The sequence below is a fragment of the Podarcis cretensis genome (assembly GCF_951804945.1).
Source record: "Podarcis cretensis genome assembly, chromosome: 1".
Classification (NCBI taxonomy): Eukaryota; Metazoa; Chordata; class Lepidosauria; order Squamata; family Lacertidae; genus Podarcis; species Podarcis cretensis.
Genome location: NC_137170.1, coordinates 119,050,563 through 119,072,893, shown reverse-complemented (window position 1 = coordinate 119,072,893; position 22,331 = coordinate 119,050,563). Strand labels below are relative to the sequence as shown.

Genomic DNA, 22,331 nt, shown 5'->3' with positions numbered 1-22,331 from the left:
ACCCGAACCAATGGATTCAAATCACAATGAGATTCCAACTAAACATCAGGAAGAACTTTCTAATGGTAAGAGTGGAATGGACTTCCACAAGAGTTGGTGAACTCTTATTCCATGGAGGTTTTTAAGCAGAGGTTGAATGGCCATCTGTCATGGATGCTTCAGTTGAGATTCCTGCAATGCATGGGGTTGGATAAGATAACCCGCAAAGTATCTTCTAATTCTACAAATTCTATGATTATATGAATTCATACTGTGGGGACAGTGGGGGAGAGGGAAATATCAAATGATACCTCCTCCTGATCTGGCAGTGAGATTCTTCTGCTAGGTCAAAAGTCTTCTGTGGGCAGGAACCCCCCCCCCCTCCATCTGCAGATGGTGAAGTCTGGATCCATCCCAATGCTTTTCAGTGGGGAACAGTTTGTACTAAGAGTCATCAAGTGAAGTACATTCACATGTGAACCGGTCTTAACTTGGTGAAACTCAAGCAACACTTTAATTAAACTTCTAGAGAAGGCTGCTTTGGCAGTGCTTGGATATTCCTACTTTACTAGCAACATATGCATGGAAATACATTTTACAAGTAAATTATTTAGGTGAGGAACCATGTGTTCAACTGTATAAACAGACAGCAAGACTGCAAATAGCTTTTGGCTGGAGTAGCAACACTACAGATACATCTTCATTACGAGAAATAAAGATGACTTAACGGAAAAGACTATTTTTCACCAGAGCCAAAACATCTTGATTAAATCTCAACCAAGAAGCAAGAAAACTTTGCATATAAGCTAATATTTATAATTCGGAGGCTGAAGGAGTGATTTATGCCACGCAGGTGTTCCAAAATGTTTTTGTATTAAAGTACTGCTCTCGTGTTTTTTGTGCAACCTCAAACATCCACGCTGGAGAGAAAAAATACCAAAAGTTATCCTATAAACATATTACATCAGTGATAGCTAAGCAGTAGCGTTTTATAGTATTTTTCTGCGCCTTTTACAGGGTGCTGATATATTATTAACAGATGATTGAAGTTCCACTTCTTTGTTTTCTTTTAAAATGATGAACCTGATGTAATATTCCAAAGCACAGCGACAGCTGGAGACCACAAGATTGGCACATGAGGCCTCTCTAATGCTGGGACTTTTCGAACGCTAAATAATAATAATAATAATAATAATAATAATAATATTTATTTATACCTTGCCCTCCCCAGCCAAGGCTGGGCTCAGGGCGGCTAACAAGCAATAATAAAAACAAGTTGAATGAATACAACTTAAAAACAAGATTAAAATACAACATTAAAATATTGAAACATTAAAATATTAAAATGCAGCCTCATCACAAGAGGAGAAAGGAAAAAGAAAGAGGGGGAGGGAATCAAATTGGCTCTGAGCCAAAGGCCAGGCGGAACAACACTGTCTTACAGGCCCTGCGGAAAGAAATCAGATCCTGCAGGGCCCTGGTCTCATGAGGCAGAGTGTTCCACCATGCCGGAGCCAGTGTTGGAAAGGCCCTGGCTCTGGTTGAGGCTAATCTAACTTCCTTAGGGCCAGGGACCTCTAGGGTGTTGCTATATATGGACCTTAAGGTCCTCCGTGGGGCATACCGGGAGAGGCGGTCCCGTAGGTATGAGGGTCCTAGGCCGTGAAAGGCTTTAAAGGTCAAAACAGCACCTTAAATCTGACCCTGTACTCCACCGGAAGCCAGTGCAGCTGGAAAAGCACTGGGTGAATATGCTCCCATGGCAGAGACCCCGTGAGGAGCCTCGCTGCAGCATTCTGCACCCGCTGGAGTTTCTGGGACAGCTTCAAGGGCAGCCCCGCGTAGAGCGAATTACACTAGTCAAGCCTGGAGGTGACCGTCGCATGGATCACTGTGGTCAGGTCGGGGTGGGGAAGGTAAGGGAAAGGTAAATGATGGTCTGCAGCACCTACGTACCATTGCTGGCATGCTGACACTGAAGAAAAGCCCTACTGAGAGGTGTGAGTGTTAAGACAACAATGGAGATAGGACCATTAGGAACACATGGAGAGGCAGTAGAGTTGCTAAACCGGCAAACACCTGACCAGGTGACCACTAGACCGAATTTATCCTGGTAATTTAATTTTAGCCTCCTGGACTGATTAATTGAAACAAGAGATAATGGAGAGGGTTGCATTTACATATGAACCAAAACAGAATTAAATGAAAGGCAGGAGTATTTCAGGAGCTAGGATGCTGTTCTTGGAGGCACACTGTGCATAAAGGCGAATTTGGGACAATCGTTTTCTGCTAAGGATAGCAAAACATTGGCACACAATATTAGCAGCATTTAGAAGACCTTAACTCAATCCATAGCCATTAGGGAGGTTGAATTATATGAAGGGAGTGCTTGGTATTGCAGCAAAATCAGGAAACAAAGGGCTTAATAATATTTTAACAAAATTTAAAGGTCATTTGGTGTTTTCTTCAACTGCAGAGAACGGGCAGGAAAACAAAGCAAACTTATGTGCCCACCGTTTCCTTTGTCTAGCACATAAAAAAGACAAATTAATTTCCACAAGTGACATGGGTTTGCACAAAATTTGAGAGAGATGTCTTTTGAATAATTTTAAAACAAGGAAGTGTTGGAATGTTCTCTAAGGTTAACGTAAACCTTTGCCTCTTATCTGAATTATTTTGCTTTCCTCTTTAATCTCAGAAGCTGTTTTATGGTTTTGTTAATACAAAAAACCCAAAAAACTAATCTCCTTTCACTAAGGATTTTCTAATACATTAAGCACTAGAAATATTCATGCAGTGTTAACAATGGGTTTTAATACATGGCAGAAAAGAAATTAAATATTACGGTCTCAAGGAAGCCATAATTCAGGCCCCTGAAGGCATATACAATAATCTGTATTAGTACAATGGGAATAATTAAAAATAAAACGTTATTTTGCAAAGAATTTTCTGTTGGAAGACACCCTGCCACTGATAACTGCAAAAGACAATATATGCAGATTAGTAACTGTTTCCACTATACACCAACATGCAAAATCTTACAGGACCACGTTTTTCAACAGCAACATAGGTTGCATACTGTTAATATAGCCATTATCTTTTAATAATATGGATAACATCCCTAGATAATTTTATTTCTTTCAGTGTGCAAGTTGGTGAGGTACTATTCTGGAAATCACACTTGTGGACCTTGTAGTAGTGATTTCACACTAAGTCATCCAGTATTGTTATGTATCTTGTAAGAATTGCAAATATTCCTGTGTAATTTTATATCTTATTTGGCTGTTAGATACAATAGACTAATAAACCTCTTTGATAACTTACACCTTCCTTCTTCAATTATATCATATTGTTATATTATATCATTATAAATATAGTATCATATATTCTACATATCTATCTATCTATATCTATATATATCTATATATCTATAGGAAAGTTGTTCATCCACCTGCTCTCTATCCATTTGGACACCTCTTGAGATATAGTCATCAAATTTGGCAAAATGGTTTCTGCAACAGAGGAGCAGGTCTTCAACCATGTTTGTTGGGATACCATTGGATGCCATTTTGAATCAAGATGGCGGACTAAATTTCCCTAAACTGCCACTGACTGAGGCACCTCTGAATATATTGTAGATGTCATGCCCCTGTGGGAGGAATCCTGTCAAGAGGAAGACCTAATTGCTCCCAAAGAGGAGCAGACTGTGTCAGTGGACAGCGAAACAGAACAGAGGGATCCAGGGCCCTCAGGGGTCATGGCACCCCAACATCTTCTGCAAGGCACAAAACTGGAGGCAGAGGGTTAGCCACCATTCAGCCTGGAGGAGGACCAATGCCTAAAGCTGCAGAACCCAGTTGCCAGATATTTTTTTAAAAAAATAATAAACCAAAAACCTAGAAGCCAAGCCTGCCAAGTCTTAAATATATATACCTTCAATATAATACCATTTTGACAGAAACTTTACTTATGAACATGATAAATCATGTAGGATCTCCATCTGTTCATTTACAATATTGCTTTTCTGTCCAGTTGTAAATCTCCTTCCCAAAATCGGCCTTTAGAATTCAACACAGCTACCTCTCTTCCCTTATTTATCAGCTTTATAAATTAAAGAAATATCCTGAAGGGAAATTAATATGTCATACTCCAGCGATCATCAACCTTCTGGGATCTGCGGACATGTTTACAAACCACAGAAACACACTGCAGCATGTTCTTATGGACAGCAAGAGAACAGTCCTTTCAAGCCTTGTTTCTTAGCAATGGGGGGGGGGGGATCCTTCAGGAACCAGCAAAACTGTCTGTGGGCCCCTGCGGGCTCCACACTGGTGACCCCTGCTTTATTATTATAGAGGTATTGTGCCCAAATTAATGAATAATAGTGATACGTTTGTGGGGTTGTTGTTTTGTTTTTGCTTTATTGTGTATTTTCTGTTCCCATTTTGTATTCTGATGTTGTGAACTGCCCTGTGATCTTTAGATGACACATGCTATACAGACTTAATAAATAAGAATAAGAATAAATTCTACTGCGCTCCTTTAGCACCCTTCAAACTAGATCAGAGCTTTCCAAACTTTTCACGTTGGTGACACGCTTTTCAAACATGCTTCATTTTGCAACACAGTAATTCGGTTTTACTAGCAAACAGGAGGTTACGCTAACTCCCTTTTCAGCCCCTGGGAGGAACGCAGGGAGTGTTTGTGCAACACACCTGCACACTGCAGCCAATGCACTAATATGTTGTGACACATACCGTATTTTTCGCTCTATAAGACTCACTTTTTCCCTCCTAAAAAGTAAGGGGAAATGTGTGTGCATCTTATGGAGCGAATGCAGGCTGCACAGCTATCCCAGAAGCCAGAAGAGCAAGAGGGATCGCTGCTTTCATTGCGCAGCGGTCCCTCTTGTTGTTCTGGGTTCTGAGATTCAGAATTTTTTCCCCTCTTGTTTTCCTCCTCCAAAAACTAGGTGCGTCTTATGGTCTGGTGCGTCTTATAGAGCAAAAAATACGGTATATGGAAAGCTCTGAACTAGAGGCTAGGAAAAGGAAAACCTGTGTACACCCCGTTTATCCTTATCCATCCCTCTCACCCTACTCCCAAGGCAACGTGAAGCAGAGCCTCATATTGCCTTGGGAGTATGCCCACCTATTATACCAAAGGGAAGTAGGGAATAGAAGAAACAGATCTGCATCAAAATGGCATGTGCACAGGGGCAAATAAAGAAATGAGTACTATACTGTATTTTTCGCTCTATAAGACGCACTTTTTCCCTCCTAAAAAGTAAGGGGAAATGTGTGTGCGTCTTATGGAGCAAATGCAGGCTGTGCAGCTATCCCTGAAGCCAGGACAGCAAGAGGGATTGCTGCGCAGCAATCCATCTTGCTGTTCTGGCTTCTGGGATAGCTGCGCGAAGCCTCTTCAACAACATTTGAGTCAGAATATTTTTTTTCTTGTTTCCCTCCTCTAAAAACTAGGTGCGTCTTATAGAGTGAAAAATATGGCAATTTAAGCCAAAATACCTCCCCGCCCCTGTTTGTAAAGACATGCTCTGGCAGTTTGAGTATGCAAGACCAAGGCGGTTTCTGCAACATGCTGTCGATGAAAGTGAGGGGCAGATGGGGCTTGTCAACCTGGGAAGGCAGCCCATCCAGGAGAAGGAAAACTCTGGTCCTGAACCTCTGCTGCCTCCGTGGGTTATCTTCAGGAGAAGAAAAGGCTAAGGAGTAAACCCTACACAAATCCGGAGCCCCTAAAACATTTGGATTACGCCTTATATACCTCCTTCCAGCAACTGCTGCAGTCAAGCTAGCGTCAAAACGTATTGCTTTCCTTTCCTTCAGACCACATCAGCAGATCTGAGAGGGGGGTCTTGTCGTCTAGGCAGACCAGGACCATCATACACACTGCCCAGACTTGCAGCCCGGAGAGGTCACCTAGGTGCTGCTAACACAGCGGTTTGGCTTCACCCCTGGAGAAGCACTCCATTGTCTCTCGAGACAGACAGATGCCAACAACATCTCACTATAGTGGGGAATATTGTGGCCAGTTAACTTGAAAGTTGGTGGTTTTGTCTTTAAAAAGCTCTAGCTAATAGCTCCTCCTTACCAAATAATATGTTAAATTTATGGATAGGTACCTATAAGGGGTGCGGGTGGCACTGTGGGTTAAACGACAGAGCCTAGTACTTGCCGATCAAAAGGTCGGCGCTTCGAATCCCCGCGACGGGGAGAACTTCCGTTGCTCGGTCCCTGCTCCTGCCAACCTAGCAGTTCGAAAGCATGTCAAAGTGCAAGTAGATAAATAGGTACCGCTCCAGTGGGAAGGTAAACGGCGTTTCCGTGTGCTGCTCTGGTTCACCAGAAGTTGCTTAGTCCTGCTGGCCACATGAAGCTGTACGCCGACTCCCTCAGCCAACAAAGCGAGATGAGCACCGCAGCCCCAGAGTTGGTCACGACTAGACCTAATGGTCAGGGGTCCCTTTACCTTTACCTAACAGCAAATGACCAGGGTCACCTCCTTTGTTGATGTTTACATTTAGCCCCCATTCTCATAATCTTGTGCATCTCATATAAACTTTTTTTCACTACTAAAAGTGACTTTTTAGAGCACAATAATTCATCTGTTTTGAATAAAGCATTTCTGGTGAAGATTGTTTAAGTTTAGAAGATGGAAAGCGCCATCTTGTGGCAATTTAAATCTATAGCTATATTCATATTATGGTCTTCAACTAAATCACCATGGCTTTATTTGGATATAAAGCAAACCTTCCAAGCATAAGGAGGGTTGAGCCTTAGGTATGCAAGCTATTTCTCCCTTCTGCTACAAGAGGGAGGAGTTTAAAAGACTCTTAATGTAGGTTTTGCAGCAAACTAGAATTTCAAACCATGGTTCAGGGTCCTGGTTTGCAAAAAACCGTATTTTGCTCACTCTTAACATTCTTTATTCACTTCTTTTTCTATCTTCTCATGTTGTTCTCTACGCTGTAATTATTTTAATTTTGTTCTTTTAATGTTTCTAAATTTGTATAACAACCAGATTTGTATCATAGCATACAAACCTACAATAAACAAGCAACAGAAACCACTTACAAATATCATAAAATGACAATAATCAAATAGTCAATGAATAAAACAGTTATTTAACAATATGCCACAATAATATATACATTATTATGAAACTTACAAAAGGTATAATGTAAAAATCAACAGATAAAATAAAACTATAGGATAATAAAGTAAGGTCCATGAATCAAGCATCTTCTGTCAATTAATAAACCCCCTTCTTATTTTACTAAGAAAGAATAGGGGAGGCAGTTAGGTATACATATGATTCTTTAACTCAAGCTAGTTGACCAAATATTGGTCGAATATTTTTATTTGAGTTATTGGCTGCTCTTTAGCAAACACATACAGAGTGGCTTACAATAAAACAGCAAAACAGTTAAAACAATGTCATAAATATATCAAAATAAAAGAAACACTGAAAAGAAAAAGATACGTTTGCTATTTTATGCTACCCATAAAAATATTAAATAGAAGCTGTAGCGGAACAAAAAACTTTAAAAAACTTATCTGAACTACGTATTTTATGTAGTAGGTTAGCCTGAAAATGACCACTTAAGTGCTACTGCCTATTAGATTAACAAGGATCTGAACCTGGTTTGCAAGAGTCCCAGGCTGACAGCCTGCTCATTTAGCCGTGGCCACTTTGCCACTGACCCCTGTTGCCCTTTTGGAAAGCCCTACAGTTATAGCAGGTAGCCAGTAGGAAATTTTTTGCCATGCTGTTCGGTCTGCTCCCTCTGACCACTGCAGGACTAGGAAGCAAGCTGTCCTCACTCTGGCCTGTTACCTACTGTATAGAATGTAGTTGTGCAAGTGTCTAATTGAAAGACAATCTTGGTTATCATTAGAGTCCTCCCTAATCCATATCCTATGCTTATTTGTTTCAATACCTTTTTTAATTTAAAAAAACAATAAACAAAGTCTTTTTATAAAATGAATAGATGTAGTTGACAGTTCAAGTTGTATCCTTAGACAAAAGTAAGGAAAGCTGTCCTCCAATTCTCACTGCTCCATGCATGGGCATAGCCAGGGGGGGGCAGGGGGACAGCCCCCCCTAAATCTTAAAAAAGCATTGAAAAGCATTCCAAATACTCAATTAACTGAGGTTCTGCCCCCCTTAGCAGAAGCCTGCCCCCTAATATCCTCATTTTGAGTAGATTTTTAGCCATGATCTCCCCAAAAAAACCTCAACTTTTTTTTGAGGGGGGGGTCCCTAACAAAAATCCTGGCTATGCCCATGGCTCCATGTCTCAAAACTCTCATCATGTAATTATTATGTAGACTTCCAAACAACAACTACTTTTTGGAAGCTACGCTTTGCCCTTCCCAGGAGTGAATAATAATACATCTAGGCAAATTTGTGCAGAAGAGGCAAAGCAAAGTGTCCCCTCACCACCTACACCAAAGTATTCCTTACCTGTCTGCTATGTATTAAAGGAGTATTATTCACTCACTTTTTCATGGGACATCTATGTGACACTGTCATCCAATCATCATCATCCCATATTTTTCCCCTATGCTTTCCTCGAACAGAAAACCCATTTTTTAAAAAGAAGAAGAAGAAGAAGAAGAAGAAGAAGAAGAAGAGATCAATAGTATAATCTCTGAAAGACACAGGTGGTTCTTGGTGCAACTCTTCCATCTTTTACTAGAGACACAGTTTTGATGTGCACAGTAACAAACCGGGCAGGTGAACCTATAGGTACTCAGCACATGCTCACTATCACCTTTCACACTGGCATCGTTTTGATATCCCATTTACTCTAATCCAATTTAATTGGCACCAAAATATTAAAACAGATATGAAATAATGATCAACTGACAAACAAAAACTTTTTAAAAATTCTTTAATGTGCTTCCAAGTAAGTGCCATTTTAGCAACCTTCCCCTGCACCACCAATTAAAACATGTTCACTTTATTTTAAAACAATTTTTTGCAAGCCATTAAAGCTAACATATTTTTCCATCTATAAGACACCCCCATGTATAAGATGCCCCCTATTTTGGGGGACTCGGATTTAAGAAAGTGGGGGGAGGGGAGATGTATCCATGTATAAGATGCCCCCTAATTTTTGACATTATTTTTAAGGAAAAAACCCTAGTCTTATACACAGAAAAATACGGTATCACGCTGAAATAAGTGCCACACACAAAGTATGTAATTTGATTTTAAAACGTATCATATAAAGCCCCACCCTCTTTAAATAGCTGCTCGTGTTAATTGTACTTCATTCTTTACCCAACCACATGGTCACATCACGCCCAGTGGTGTGGACAGAATATAAACATAAAAAGCACAGTATCCCCAGTAGTGTGGAAAGTCAATAGCAATTCTGCTTATGTAGCAGAAAAGCAAAGCATGTACTGGGGGAGGAGGGGAATGGGAAGCCCATCTGGAAACAGCCTTGTAGAAGAACCACACAAAGGTTAAAGTGCAAAGCGCTCCGTGGCAACCCGGAAGTAATGGAGCGTGTTACTTCCAGGTTTCGCTGCTTGCGCATGTGCAGACACTCAAAATGTCATCACGCACATGCACAGAAGCGGCGAACCATGACCCGTGGACGAGCAGACGCACGGACGTGGGTTGCGTTCGCTTCAGGATGCAAACGGTGCTCTGGAACGGATCCCGTTCACATCCAGAGGTACCACTGTACTAGGGAGTGATGTATGAAGAGACAGGAGCTGATTTTTAGATATAGCCATTGTTTTCCAATATAATATTTATATAGGAAGGCTGAAGTCTAATCTCTCAGTCTAAATCTTCTGGACTGGTCCTTATTTTAACATCTTCCACTTGATTCTCATTTCAGTGAAGCATGTTCTGTTGCCATGGGCTGTTGAAGTACAGGGGTATCTTACATTCTCCAACGCCACACTGGGAACCAAGTCTTAAAGAGGCAGCCCCAGAACATGCGCTCATTAGCGCAGTCAAGTCTGAGTGCGCCGTGGCAGCTACTTCCTTAGCCTTCGAGTAATAAAGTATAAGACTGCAATTGTTTCAATAGCTGCCCCCCTCCCCTGGCTACGTTAGAAACAAGCAAGCCAATTTCAAATAATGGGATTATACAAAGTAGCCTTACTATGTGCCGCGTTCCCAAGGTCAAATGGAAAAGGAAGGCTCATTTAACGCAGCAAGCATGTTGGAACCTTCTGGTGTGATGGAATCCTAATGGCATTTTTTTTTTCAGGAATTCCCATTAAAAGCTTTATAAAAACTATGGCAAAATACCTCTCTGGAATTTATGGTTCGGCACACATGGGCTAGTTTGCCTACGGCATCTCCATATTTAAAGCAGACGTCGCACAAGAACTTTATTATCCCCCCTCTTTTTTGTTTTTCAACGGCACACAGCCCCCCTCCCCCCCCCGGCTTCCTAATGCTGAGGCACCTGGTAGCTCCCCAAAGGCGACATGCCTCTCATGTGCTCAACACTGTCACAGTGTACTGCGCGGGGAGTGGCGAGTTTTAAGAGGCAAGGGGCCAGGTTTTTTAAATGCAGGAGAGCCCAGCGGCGAAAGGAGGACTGAACCCTTGGGAAGCAACAAACCCCCCCTGGGGTGTATAGAAACTTCCTTCATGTAACAGTCCCCAGTGGGCCTTACACAACTCACACGGAGGCAGATGCCATTGAAAACCTTGATCCTTCAAGAATCTCATGTAAGAGAGAACCCAGGAAACTGCCTTAGACCAGGTAAGACCACAGGCCCATCGAGTTGAGTACCTGGGAAAGCAGCTCTTTGGGGTTTCTTTTTCTTTCTTTCTTTAAAAAACAAAAATAGTTTTCAAAAGTTTACATACTTTACCATCAACAATACGTTTAATTTATCCATCAATTTCCTATCCCGCCCTCCATGATGTTTTATGTTTATCCTTTAATGCTGCATATTTTAACTGATAACACTCCATATAGGTAAAGGTAAAGGTAAAGGTACCCCTGCCCGTACGGGCCAGTCTTGCCAGACTCTGGGGTTGTGCGCCCATCTCACTTAAGAGGCCAGGGGCCAGCGCTGTCCGGAGACACTTCCGGGTCACGTGGCCAGCGTGACATCGCTGCTCTGGCGAGCCAGAGCCGCACACGGAAACGCCGTTTACCTTCCCGCTGGTAAGCGGTCCCTATTTATCTACTTGCACCCGGAGGTGCTTTCGAACTGCTAGGTTGGCAGGCGCTGGGACCGAGCAGCGGGAGCGCACCCCGCCGCAGGGATTCGAACCGCCGACCTTTCGATCGGCAAGCCCTAGGCGCTGAGGCTTTAACCCACAGTGCCACCTGCATCCCTAACACTCCACTCCATATACACATCCTAAATTATTAGCTTTAATGTCTTTCCACTGTTGCTCATACAGTCATACCTCGGGCTGAAGTCGCTTCGGGATAAGTATTTTTGGGTTCCATGCTGCGGCGACCCGGGAAGTAATGGAGCGCGTTACTTCCGGGTTTTGCCGCTCGCGCATGCGCACATGGTCAAAGTGACATCACGCGCATGCACAGAAGCGGCAAATCGCGACGCGCGCACATGCAGACGCAGACGCACGGACGCGGGTTGCGTTTGCTTCTGGATGCGAACGGGGCTCTGGAACGGATCCCGTTCGCATCCAGAGGTACCACTGTACTTCAAATCCTGCTCGCGATTTCATGCAATTATAGTAGTTCTTTAGATATTCTTCAAAAGGTTTCCAATTCTCAAAGAATGGTTCATCATTTTGATCTCTAATTTTTTTTTTTTTGCTGTTAGCTTTGCCAGTTTTGCATTCTCCATCCTTTTAATAAGCCATTATTAAATGGCACCTCAAGCTCTCCAGGGTTTCAACTAGGAGTCTTTCCCAGCCTTACCAAGAGGTGCCAGTAATTGAGTGTGACTTCCTGTGGGCGTTTCCGTGTGCTGCTCTGGTGCTGATTCGCCAGATGCAGCTTCGTCACGCTGGCCACGTGACCCGGAAGTGTCTGCGGACAGCGCTGGCTCCCGGCCTCTTAAGTGAGATGAGCGCACAACCCTAGAGTCTGTCAAGACTGGCCCGTACGGGCAGGGGTACCTTTACCTTTACTTTCCTGTGTGCAAAGTATGAATTACGTCATTAAGCTATGGCATTTCCCTGTTACCATATTTCTGGTGTTTAGGGGTACACATGCAGCACCCCACACTTGATAAGGATCTAGTTCAGTTAAATCATACAGGGGTATTTTCTACTACAAAAAGCAGTACATCCACTGCAAGGCAAATGGTGTTGATTTCAAAAACAAAAATATAGCACTTGGCTCTTACATGGAGTTTAAAAATTACTGGTACACACAGCGCAATATTCAGGAGATGCATACCCAACAGATGTGTTTGATGCAGGATACAAATACTCTGCCTGCCCACAAGTCAAGGCTGCCGGCTACTTTCTCCATTCACTGTAGATTCATTGGCCACAAGGTGGAGCAGCTGCACAACAAATTTCACTATTATGCTGAGAACCAGTAAAAATTATGCAATGATTTTTGGTAAGTTAATTTATTTTACTTGTTACTGGTTTTTAAAGGTTTGCAGGCAGGAGTGTATTTTGCAAGAAATAAATGCCTATTTCTCATTAGATAGAGTTTTGATTCAGCTTTATTTCTAGATTCCTGAAGATACAGGATTTTAAGGTTGGAACTCTGAAATAGAAGTATGTTTTAACAAAGGTGTTTTGCTATAGAAGACTGTACAGTTGCACCTTGGAAGTCGAACGAAATCTGTTCCGGAACTCCGCTTGACTTCCAAAACGTTCGGAAACCAAAGCACGGCTTCTGATTGGCTGCAGGAAGCTCGTGCAGCCAATCAGAAGCCACGGAAGCCCTGTCGGACATTCGGGTTCCAAAGAACGTTCGCAAACGTCCTTGGCATTCAGGAGCCAAGGTATGACTGTACTGCCCTATAACCGGCAGTTTCGGATGCTAATTCCACCACGTGCCAGTCCTCAGCCTATCTGCATCCTTCATTCACGCCTGGAGGATGTCAAGATGCATGTTGGATGAAGCAGCTTCTGGAAGTCTGATTTCGTCCACTACAGGGTGGAAGTGTTAATGGGACATGCACAAAGTAGGTGCATTTGAGTTCTGTTTTTATATTTTCCCAACCCTGCAGAAAACTTGGTACAGTTAAAAGTATTGTGGAATGTGCCAGGCTCTACAAACAGGGTCCACATTGTGGACAGCCTTTTCTGTTGTATGTATTGCAGCCTGTCATACAATTAACTCTCCCCTCCACCATTTCTGCAGCTCTGAACATACAGCTGGCATACTTAAGGGTTACAAGACACCTGTTCGCAACACTAAATCACTGCATTTAAGGACATGACTTTTTTAAAAAGAGAGAGTCTGCTAATGCAAATGGACTCAACCTATACATCTGCAAATGGACTCAACCTATACATCTGCTTGCAATATCTAAAATGCTAATGGACTCAGCATTTAGCAGAACCTAGAGGTTAAATTTTAGGGGGAACATATTTGAAACGGGGAGATAGCCCCCTGGAGGCAAAATGGAACAGAGAACAGGAAGGAAGGTTACCAGATTCAATCTGAACTCTTCCCTGATTCCGAAACTGCTCTTTGCTTTGGGTGAACATTCCCAATCCTATCATTTAGTATAGCATTTCCCCTCCCTCAGGGGTGCAACAGGCGACAAAATGGCCAAAGCTCCCTTGACTGATGGGAGCCTGAAATTTATCAGCAACCACCTCTCCAGCCAGTTGCATTTACGTTTTTTCAAACCCTGAACATTAAATGCCACACTTAACGCCACATTTAATTTGCTCCTGCATTAAATAAAAGGAATTAACCAAGGGAGCAAAAGGGGCATTTCTGGAATATGTCAAGTCGTTCAGCCCAATGTGCGGTTTTCGTCTTCCTTTGCCACTTTAAGGCTGAATCTCTTGTGGGTTAGAACTGTGGTTACACAGAAACATTCTGGCACAGAGAAGCAAACACAGACTCTTCCTTTGGAAATCACAAAAGCCATTTGTGATTTAAGGATGTGGCTTCTTTAGCAAGCTGTGACCACAGCAGCTTGATTCACAAGGAGGCTCTCTGGTTGTGCACATGTTTACAATTCCTCAGCCCTTAAGAAAGCTGACATAGTGTCTGCGGCCAATAGGTTAACCCAAAATGATGAGCACCCAATGCTTCAGTTTACTCTTCCAAGGGAGAATGGATGAAGTTGCCAGAGTAAGGGCCAAAGATGACCTGTCTCTTTAAATGTGGGTCTGGCAATAATACCATGCACAAAAGTGGGAAACGTGGGGTCTACACTACCAGTCATCCAACACGGGACATTCTTCTACTAGCAGGCTTCATTCTAGTGTCGGACCCCTGGTAAGGGAAGGTGACTTCTGGGGGCAGATTGCAGAGAAAACTGTAGGCAATGAGAGATTAGCATGTGCTCCAATATTCTTAGCACTGTCTTATCCTGACCTCAGCAACTGTGTTTCCTACTTTTCCCAAGGCACCAAATTGATCAAGCAAGTACTGAAATTTGTCATCATCAGGTATGAACCTCAGCCTCAGGATACTCAAATTAGTTTATCTGCTGAAACCAATTTACCAGCTAACAGGTCCGTTTTGTTTCCTGAGTTTCCAAGCAGGCTTCCTCTTCAAATTTAGTCAAGAGAATGCACTGCCAGCAAAAAGAATAAGATCCTCTCAAGGTTACTGTCTTTATTTGCTTCATTAGATTTTTCAAATTAGATAAAGAGTTTCATTGCACCAGGTGAAGAGAGCCATTTGATTCTCAAGGCCAGAAACACTTTTCAAATGGCACAGACCTTATGGCCCCCTGGGGCAAGAGGATGGAGCTGGGTGGGGTAAGGGCAGAGGAAAGAGGAAGTTTTCTTGCTTTGCCTGCAATGCACTCATATTTTTGTTCATTTTTATTGCTAAAAAAAAAAAGTAAAATCAAAATGTTCAGCTATTGAGCACACACAGGTTTTAATTGCATAGCTGCATACATTGACTTGCTGGTGATGGGTTCACAAAACCACTGGCAGAGGAAGAGGGTTGCGGGGGGAGCGAACCGCCCCCGGCAGTGCGATCCCAGTGGGGTGCCATCACGGCTGCCCCCCCCCACTGGGCGAACGCCCTCGCATGTGGTGCGCCATGCCCCCAGGATGTGCGTCATGCCCCTGCCTGCTCTCCGCCCCCCCGGTACTGGAGCATGAAGCTCCGCCACTGCACAAGACCATTTTAAATGATAGCTCAGACTCTCATACCTTTTTTTTTTTTTTAGTTGTCCAAAGTTTCACTCAAAAGAGCAAGTGAAATTCTTTATAAAGTTGTAACAGAAATACTCCACAGCTAAAGTTGGGACGCAGGTGGCGCTGTGGGTTAAAGCCTCAGCGCCTAGGACTTGCCGATCGAAAGGTCGGCGGTTCGAATCCCTGCGGCGGGGTGCGCTCCCGCTGCTCGGTCCCAGCGCCTGCCAACCTAGCAGTTCGAAAGCACCTCCGGGTGCAAGTAGATAAATAGGGACCGCTTACCAGCGGGAAGGTAAATGGTGTTTCCGTGTGCGGCTCTGGCTCGCCAGATGCAGCTTTGTCACGCTGGCCACGTGACCCGGAAGTGTCTCCGGACAGCGCTGGCCCCTGGCCTCTTAAGTGAGATGGGCGCACAACCCCAGAGTCTGTCAAGACTGGCCCGTACGGGCAGGGGTACCTTTACCTTTACCTTAAAGTTGACATGTTAAAATAAAAAAAATAATCCAAAAGAGAAATACATGCACTGTGTTCAAAACTTGCACATACTTGTAAAAAAAAGTCATGTGCTACAAAACGGAAGGCTTTACTAAGAGCTGGCACCAATTTTATTGTGTAGTGGCTACTTGGACAGAAGTGAATTTGTGCAACAAAATAAACCCGGGAACTTATTAGGGATCAGAGTGGTTGCCAAGAGTACAGAAGTTGGACGTGTCTATACTCTTCCTAACTTCCTAGCATTTTGATAAAAGATGTAAAAAAGAATTTGTGCCTTCTTTTTTGTACTATCGCCATAGAGCTTGTAGGCTTTTGAAACACAACAAAACCCACAGTTTGCAGTGGATAATAGCGGGATGAAGTGTGCACACTATGCGTATAACACCCCGTCATACAACTTGTCTGATAATTCTAAAATAATGACTGGCATTTTGTTGCTTTTTGTTGACCTTTCCTAGCATCAGTTGAAACGGATATAGCACCGGCAAATTACCAAAGTAAAGTATACAATTTTACTGTTCGTTTAAATGAGAAATCACTGTACACGTTATCGTTTACTTGGCTCCCGTGTACTCCTACAACTGGTGACTGAAGCCATGTACACATGAAGGTAACCACGATCTATATCTATCCTGTAGTTCCTTGAAAAATACTGTTTGTGGATGCATTTTCAGTCAAAACAGCTTCTACCCGACTTGAAAAACTAGGCTATATTCACTCCACTGTTGAGCTGGGGTTTGTATGCTTCAGAGAGCCGTTGTACATGGACAGACAGCAGCTTCATGAATCGGAGTTGGGATATGTTGCAGGCATGCAAAAACAAAACAGGTAATATGCACTGGGTAAAGGCATTCAACAACCTCAGATATGCAGATGATACAACCTTGATGGCAGAAAGTGAGGAGGAATTAAATAACCTTTTAATGAGGGTGAAAGAGGAGAGCGCAAAATATGGTCTGAAGCTCAACATCCAAAAAATGAAGATCATGGCCACTGGTCCCATCACCTCCTGGCAAATAGAAGGGGAAGAAATGGAGGCACTGAGAGATTTTACTTTCTTGGGCTCCATGATCACTGCAGATGGTGACAGCAGCCACGAAATTAAAAGACACCTGCTTCTTGGGAGAAAAGCAATGACAAACCTAGACAGCATCTTAAAAAGCAGAGACATCATCTTGCCGACAAAGGTCCATATAGTTAAAGCTATGGTTTTCCCAGTAGTGATGTATGGAAGTGAAAGCTGGACCATAAAGAAAGCTGATCGCCGAAGAATTGATGCTTTTGAATTATGGTGCTGGAGGAGACTCTTGAGAGTCCCATGGACTGCAAGATGATCAAACCTCTCCATTCTGAGGGAGATCAGCCCTGAGTGCTCACTGGAAGGACAGATCGTGAAGCTGAGGCTCCAATACTTTGGCACCTCATGAGAAGAGAAGACTTCCTGGAAAAAGACCCTGATGTTGGGAAAGATGGAGGGCACAAGGAGAAGGGGACGACAGAGGACGAGATGGTTGGACAGTGTTCTTGAAGCTACCAGCATGAGTTTAACCAAACTGCGGGAGGCAGTGGAAGACAGAAGTGCTTGGCATGCTCTGGTCCATGGGGTCACAAAGAGTCGGACACGACTAAACGACTAAACAACAACAACAAAGGCATTCCTGCCCCTCTCAGGTACAAATGTAACTTGAAATGCAGCAGAGGGGAATTGCCTTTCTGCATTTTTAACTGCTAACGCCTACATAGCTTGGGATGCTAAAGTCTGATGGTAGCATAATGGACTGTTCCACCTAAGACTACAGATGCAGAATCACAATTTTTTGATGTTCTTTTGCTCCCCTATGGAAAAAAAGGGCATGGAGGATGTTACTGTCCTTGCAAGTTACAGGAAAGCAATTGTGCTGGGCAACGGCCTCCTTGATGTACTAGTTAGGGGTGGGGGCTTCTTGACATGGAGAAACCTTCAAAAATGGTATCCTCCACCTGCAGCTTGAAATGGTGCAGTTCACTGTACCATATTACGGTTTCATAACCTAAATGTGCAATAATCCAATTAACATATTAGTCTGGCCTGCCTACAAACGCAGCACAATCCTGAGAAGGGAAGGTGGATTATACTATTGTAGACAGGCAGAAACATGTCTGAAAGCTCCCTTGCATTAAAAAAAAATCCTGCAAAAAGAAAACAAGCGTAAGAAGGACAATGGTTCCACTTTGTCAGCGTTGTTTTTAAATGCAAGAGGAACATTTTAAAAACGTGATGCCCCACTTGGAAATCGAAGCATTCTTTTTAAAAAAACAACAGGAAGAAACGGGTCTTTCCTAACACAGAAGGGATGAAAATAAAGATAGCTGATCATTAACTCTGTATCTGACCTTTCTCTTTCTGTTTTTTTGTAGCCATAAAAACCTCCCACCCTGCAATGAGCAATAAAGCACACCCATCAAATTTGTGTCAGAGAGGACGATCAGCTTCTGCTGGAGTCAGAAATGAAGGTGCATAGCAGTGGCTTGCAAGTGTATGGAGCCCAGAGGTACAAACAGATATGGATGGGTGTTTTCTCTTTAAAAAGAAAATTGTGTTATGAACCATTCCAATGTTTTACAGCAGGGGAATGCATGAACCCTCTCCAATTGCTGAACTCCAACTCTCATCCCAGTTCAACAACACATGAGGGGCCAAGGGCTGTGGGTACCAGGAAAGGTCTCAAGCACTATCATCTTTTCTGCACACTGCTGCATAGGCAACTGACAACCAGTGTAGCCAGAGAAGGAAGGGTGTTATATGCCCTGATCATCTAGAAAGATATTGGGTAGTAGCATTCTGTACCACCTGAAGCTTCCAAATCTCCTTTAAAGATAGCTCTGCATGCAGATTGTATTATAGTAGTCATGTCTAGATGTAACCAGGGCATTAATCATTGTATATTATACACCCTTAGGCGCCAGGCAAAAACGTTCCTCTTTAACCAGGACTTTGGCTGACTGACAACCAATACCCTTTTTAAATGTGTTGGTGGGTGGGAGTTACTGGATTGTTTCTGTTTTTAATTTTGATTTCTGTATTTTGTGTTTTTACACTGTGATTTTATGTTGTAACTGCTCTGAGACCTGCAAGTATAGGGCAGTATATAATAATAATAATAATAATAATAATAATAATAATAATACATTGGTACTTCGAGTTAAGTACTTAATTCGTTCCGGAGGTCCATACTTAACCTGAAGCTGTTCTTAACCTGAAGCACCACTTTAGCTAATGGGGCCTCCTGCTGCCGCCGCATCGCTGGAGCACGATTTCTGTTCTCATCCTGAAGCAAAGTTCTTAACCCGAGGTACTATTTCTGGGTTAGCAGAGTCTGTAACCTGAAGCGTATGTAACCTGAAGCGTATGTAACCCGAGGTACCACTGTAGAAATGTTCACTTTCTCTAGATAGGGATGCAGCTGGAAAATCACCCAAAGCTGATAAAAAGCTCTATTTTTTAAGAATATTAAACATTACTACTGCTGAGAAAAGCACTACAGTCATACCTCATGTTACGTTTGCTTCATGATACACTTTTTCAGGTTGTGTCCCGCGGTGACCTGGAAGTACCGGAAAGGGTTATTTCCGGGTTTCGCCACTCGTGCATACAAGCAAAATGATGTCACGCATCATTGATGTCTTTTAAAAAACATTTTACTTAAGGTAGATAAGGACAAGATGAAATTATATATTTGAATATAAATATAGATTGGAAATGGCTGTGTATAGTGAATACTTATCTACTTTTAAAAATCTTTTACTTTTGATTTTCTTCTTCTATTTATTTATTTTCTCTTTGTTCTTTTTTCAGATATCTTACTTTTCATTTCACTTCTCTATTGTGAACAGCATTTTATAGAGATATAAATAACTGTTAATATGAAAAGAGACAAACTATTTTCTAATTTTTTCCTTGTTTATATGTATTTTCTTTTTCTTTTGTATTTCCTTTTGTTGTAAATATGTATGTTTTTCTAATTTGTACTTAATAAAGTTTTTTAAAAAATGATGTCACGCGCATACGCAGAAACGGCGAATCACGACCCGCGCGTACACAGACGCGGGTTGCGTTCTTTTCACATTGCAAACGGGCCTCCGGAACGGATCCCGTTCACAACCAGAGGTACCACTGTAGCTTGTTTCTCCCCACCACAGCCAATTTTGTGGCCCTCTTTAGATGCAGATAATCCTGTTGAGGAGGAGAGAGGGACTATATATGTTTGCCCTGTGCTGGCCTCAAATCAAAGCTCTCCATGTGTTGTGTGTAGTAGAGCAGCCTATTGAATGTGGCTAGGCTGTCCCCATTGAACTCAGGGCTCAAGCTCACAGGGAAAATCTACATGCACTCAGCAGGCTGCCCTGCTGCAAAAATGCCTCCAACACAGGGACAGCCTTGCGGAGGGGCCTGTACAGAATGAACCTGCACTGTCCCTCCTCCCTCCCATGATTTGGTTATGAATGACTAAAGAGAAACTCTTCTGATCATGTCCTGATAACTCATAGATTGGGCATGTCCAACAGGTAGATCGTGATCTACCAGTAGATCACTGGAAGATCATTTGCTCCCCACAAAGAAGCTGAACAACTGTGGCTCCCCTAAAAAAAGCTCAACATTTTACCTCCTCCCTGAAAAAACTCAACAAGTTTGACCCGAACCCCCCAAAAATGGGCCTTCCTCCTTCCTAAGAAAAGCTCAACAACTTTGACCTGAACCCCCCAAAAGGGGGTAGATCACTGCCAGTTTTTAACTCTGTGAGTAGATTGCAGTCTCTTGGGAGTTGGCCACCCCTGTCGTAGATCTTACACAGTAGTTTCTTCAAGGGACAATAGTGTCTCTTTGGCAATGCTTCTGTTCATTTGTTTGGTACTCATCACAGGACTGATGCAGAACACAGCTGGTGTTTAGCAATAGAATATTACATTAAAAGGGCACTAAATGCAAGGACTAACTATCTATCTATCTATCCATGGAGAGACAGAGGGAGAGAGAAGCAACATCTGCTAACCACACAAATAATTTTACCAACTACTCAGAAATATGCTTTAAAAGTAACAATAGAACATCCAAGAGAAACAGCACATCAATAAGAAGAGGTTTGTAGCTGTCTCTGACGTCTGGAGAATGTAGAATTGTACATCATCATCATCATCATCATTATACAATGACTACCAGGATTTTATAAGAGCTGCTGCAAGTGACTGGGCTTTTTGAGTGTGTCTGTGATTTACTCATTAGGGTTAAATCCCCAAAGTTGGTAATTCAAAAAACTACGATCCAGGTTTGAAACAGTGTTTTACACACCTGCAATGCTTAGGTGTTTCACAGCCTTTTATATTGGCTGTCTTCTGGTTTCTGCAGAGCTGCAGAGACTATGAACTAATCTTGATATTTTCATTGTGCTGGTGACCTCAGCTGCTGCTGCCACTCCACCAGCAGTGCTCCTGGTTTGAGAAGAGGCAGCAATCATCAGGAGAATGGAGAGGGGAAGAGAGAGAAAAATGATGGGCAACTGGTCTCCCACTAGCTATGCAAGGCTTTCATAAGATTTCTTCAGCCACAAGTAATCTCATTTTAGTCATTAATCAGCAGAGATGGAGGATCAATGAAAGACCTAAGGGAGAACTGCAATGTGAGTAATTTGGCTGGATAGTTTTCCATTACAGGTAGACTTGGGTAACCTAAAGTATAATTTCATAAGTTCTGTACATATTAAGAAATAGCTCTGTAGATAAATAAATTAGGAATCCACCAAGTTTCCCCTGAATAACTTTCACAAAATATAAAGAGCACACTAAATTGTAGGGATAAAAATGCAGCAGCTATAATAACATGAGGCGATAAGCCCAAGAAAGCAATGCTGAGTCTTAACATACTGCATTACCAGAAGTGTCAGACACTCAGCAAAAATCTGATTCTAAATACGAGAAGTATGGTAAACACCATCTCTATAAGATTATGTGGAAACACATTATGCATAAATTCTAATTATGCAAAATTAGTCAGTAGAAAGCACTTCTCAAGTTAAGTAGCAGCTATGAGTTATTTATGTAATGAAATTTGCTTCCACAAATGATATGTTAATATCGAGATTATATTTTGCTTCCTTCAATGTAGCAAAGTCATTTTTAATTATTACGTTAGGAATGTGCATAATTAAGTTTAATAATCAGTTTAAATATATTAATATGCCAGCATATAAAACTCTGCCATTTTATTGCTTTATTTACCAGAAACGGCACATACAGCTAAAATCAAATATCAACTGAAAGCTCTGTCTCTCTCTATTTTTTTTTAAAAGGAGATTTCATTTCTTGGATGTATAGCCTCTCTTGAAATTGTTTAGCAAATTCTATAGGAGGAAATGCAAATATGTTACGTTCTGTACAAACAACATCAACCTAGTCCCTCTTGGTGAGAACTTCTTTCTCTGATGCCACAGAGAAGCTAAAAAATAAATCACAAATCCATATAGAGCAATATCCTTATACTGCCCAAAAGTACAGATTTTGGATTTCTTTTTAATGTTTCCATGCCTTTAGATAGATAGATA

General features: G+C 42.2%; 1 protein-coding gene across 2 annotated transcripts in view; it reads right to left on the bottom strand.

Moving 5' to 3' along the window:
- CHN1 (chimerin 1) overlaps nucleotides 1–22,331 on the bottom strand; it is a 105,223-nt gene that overhangs the window by 81,920 nt on the left and 972 nt on the right. The gene's annotated exons all lie outside the window — the stretch shown is intronic.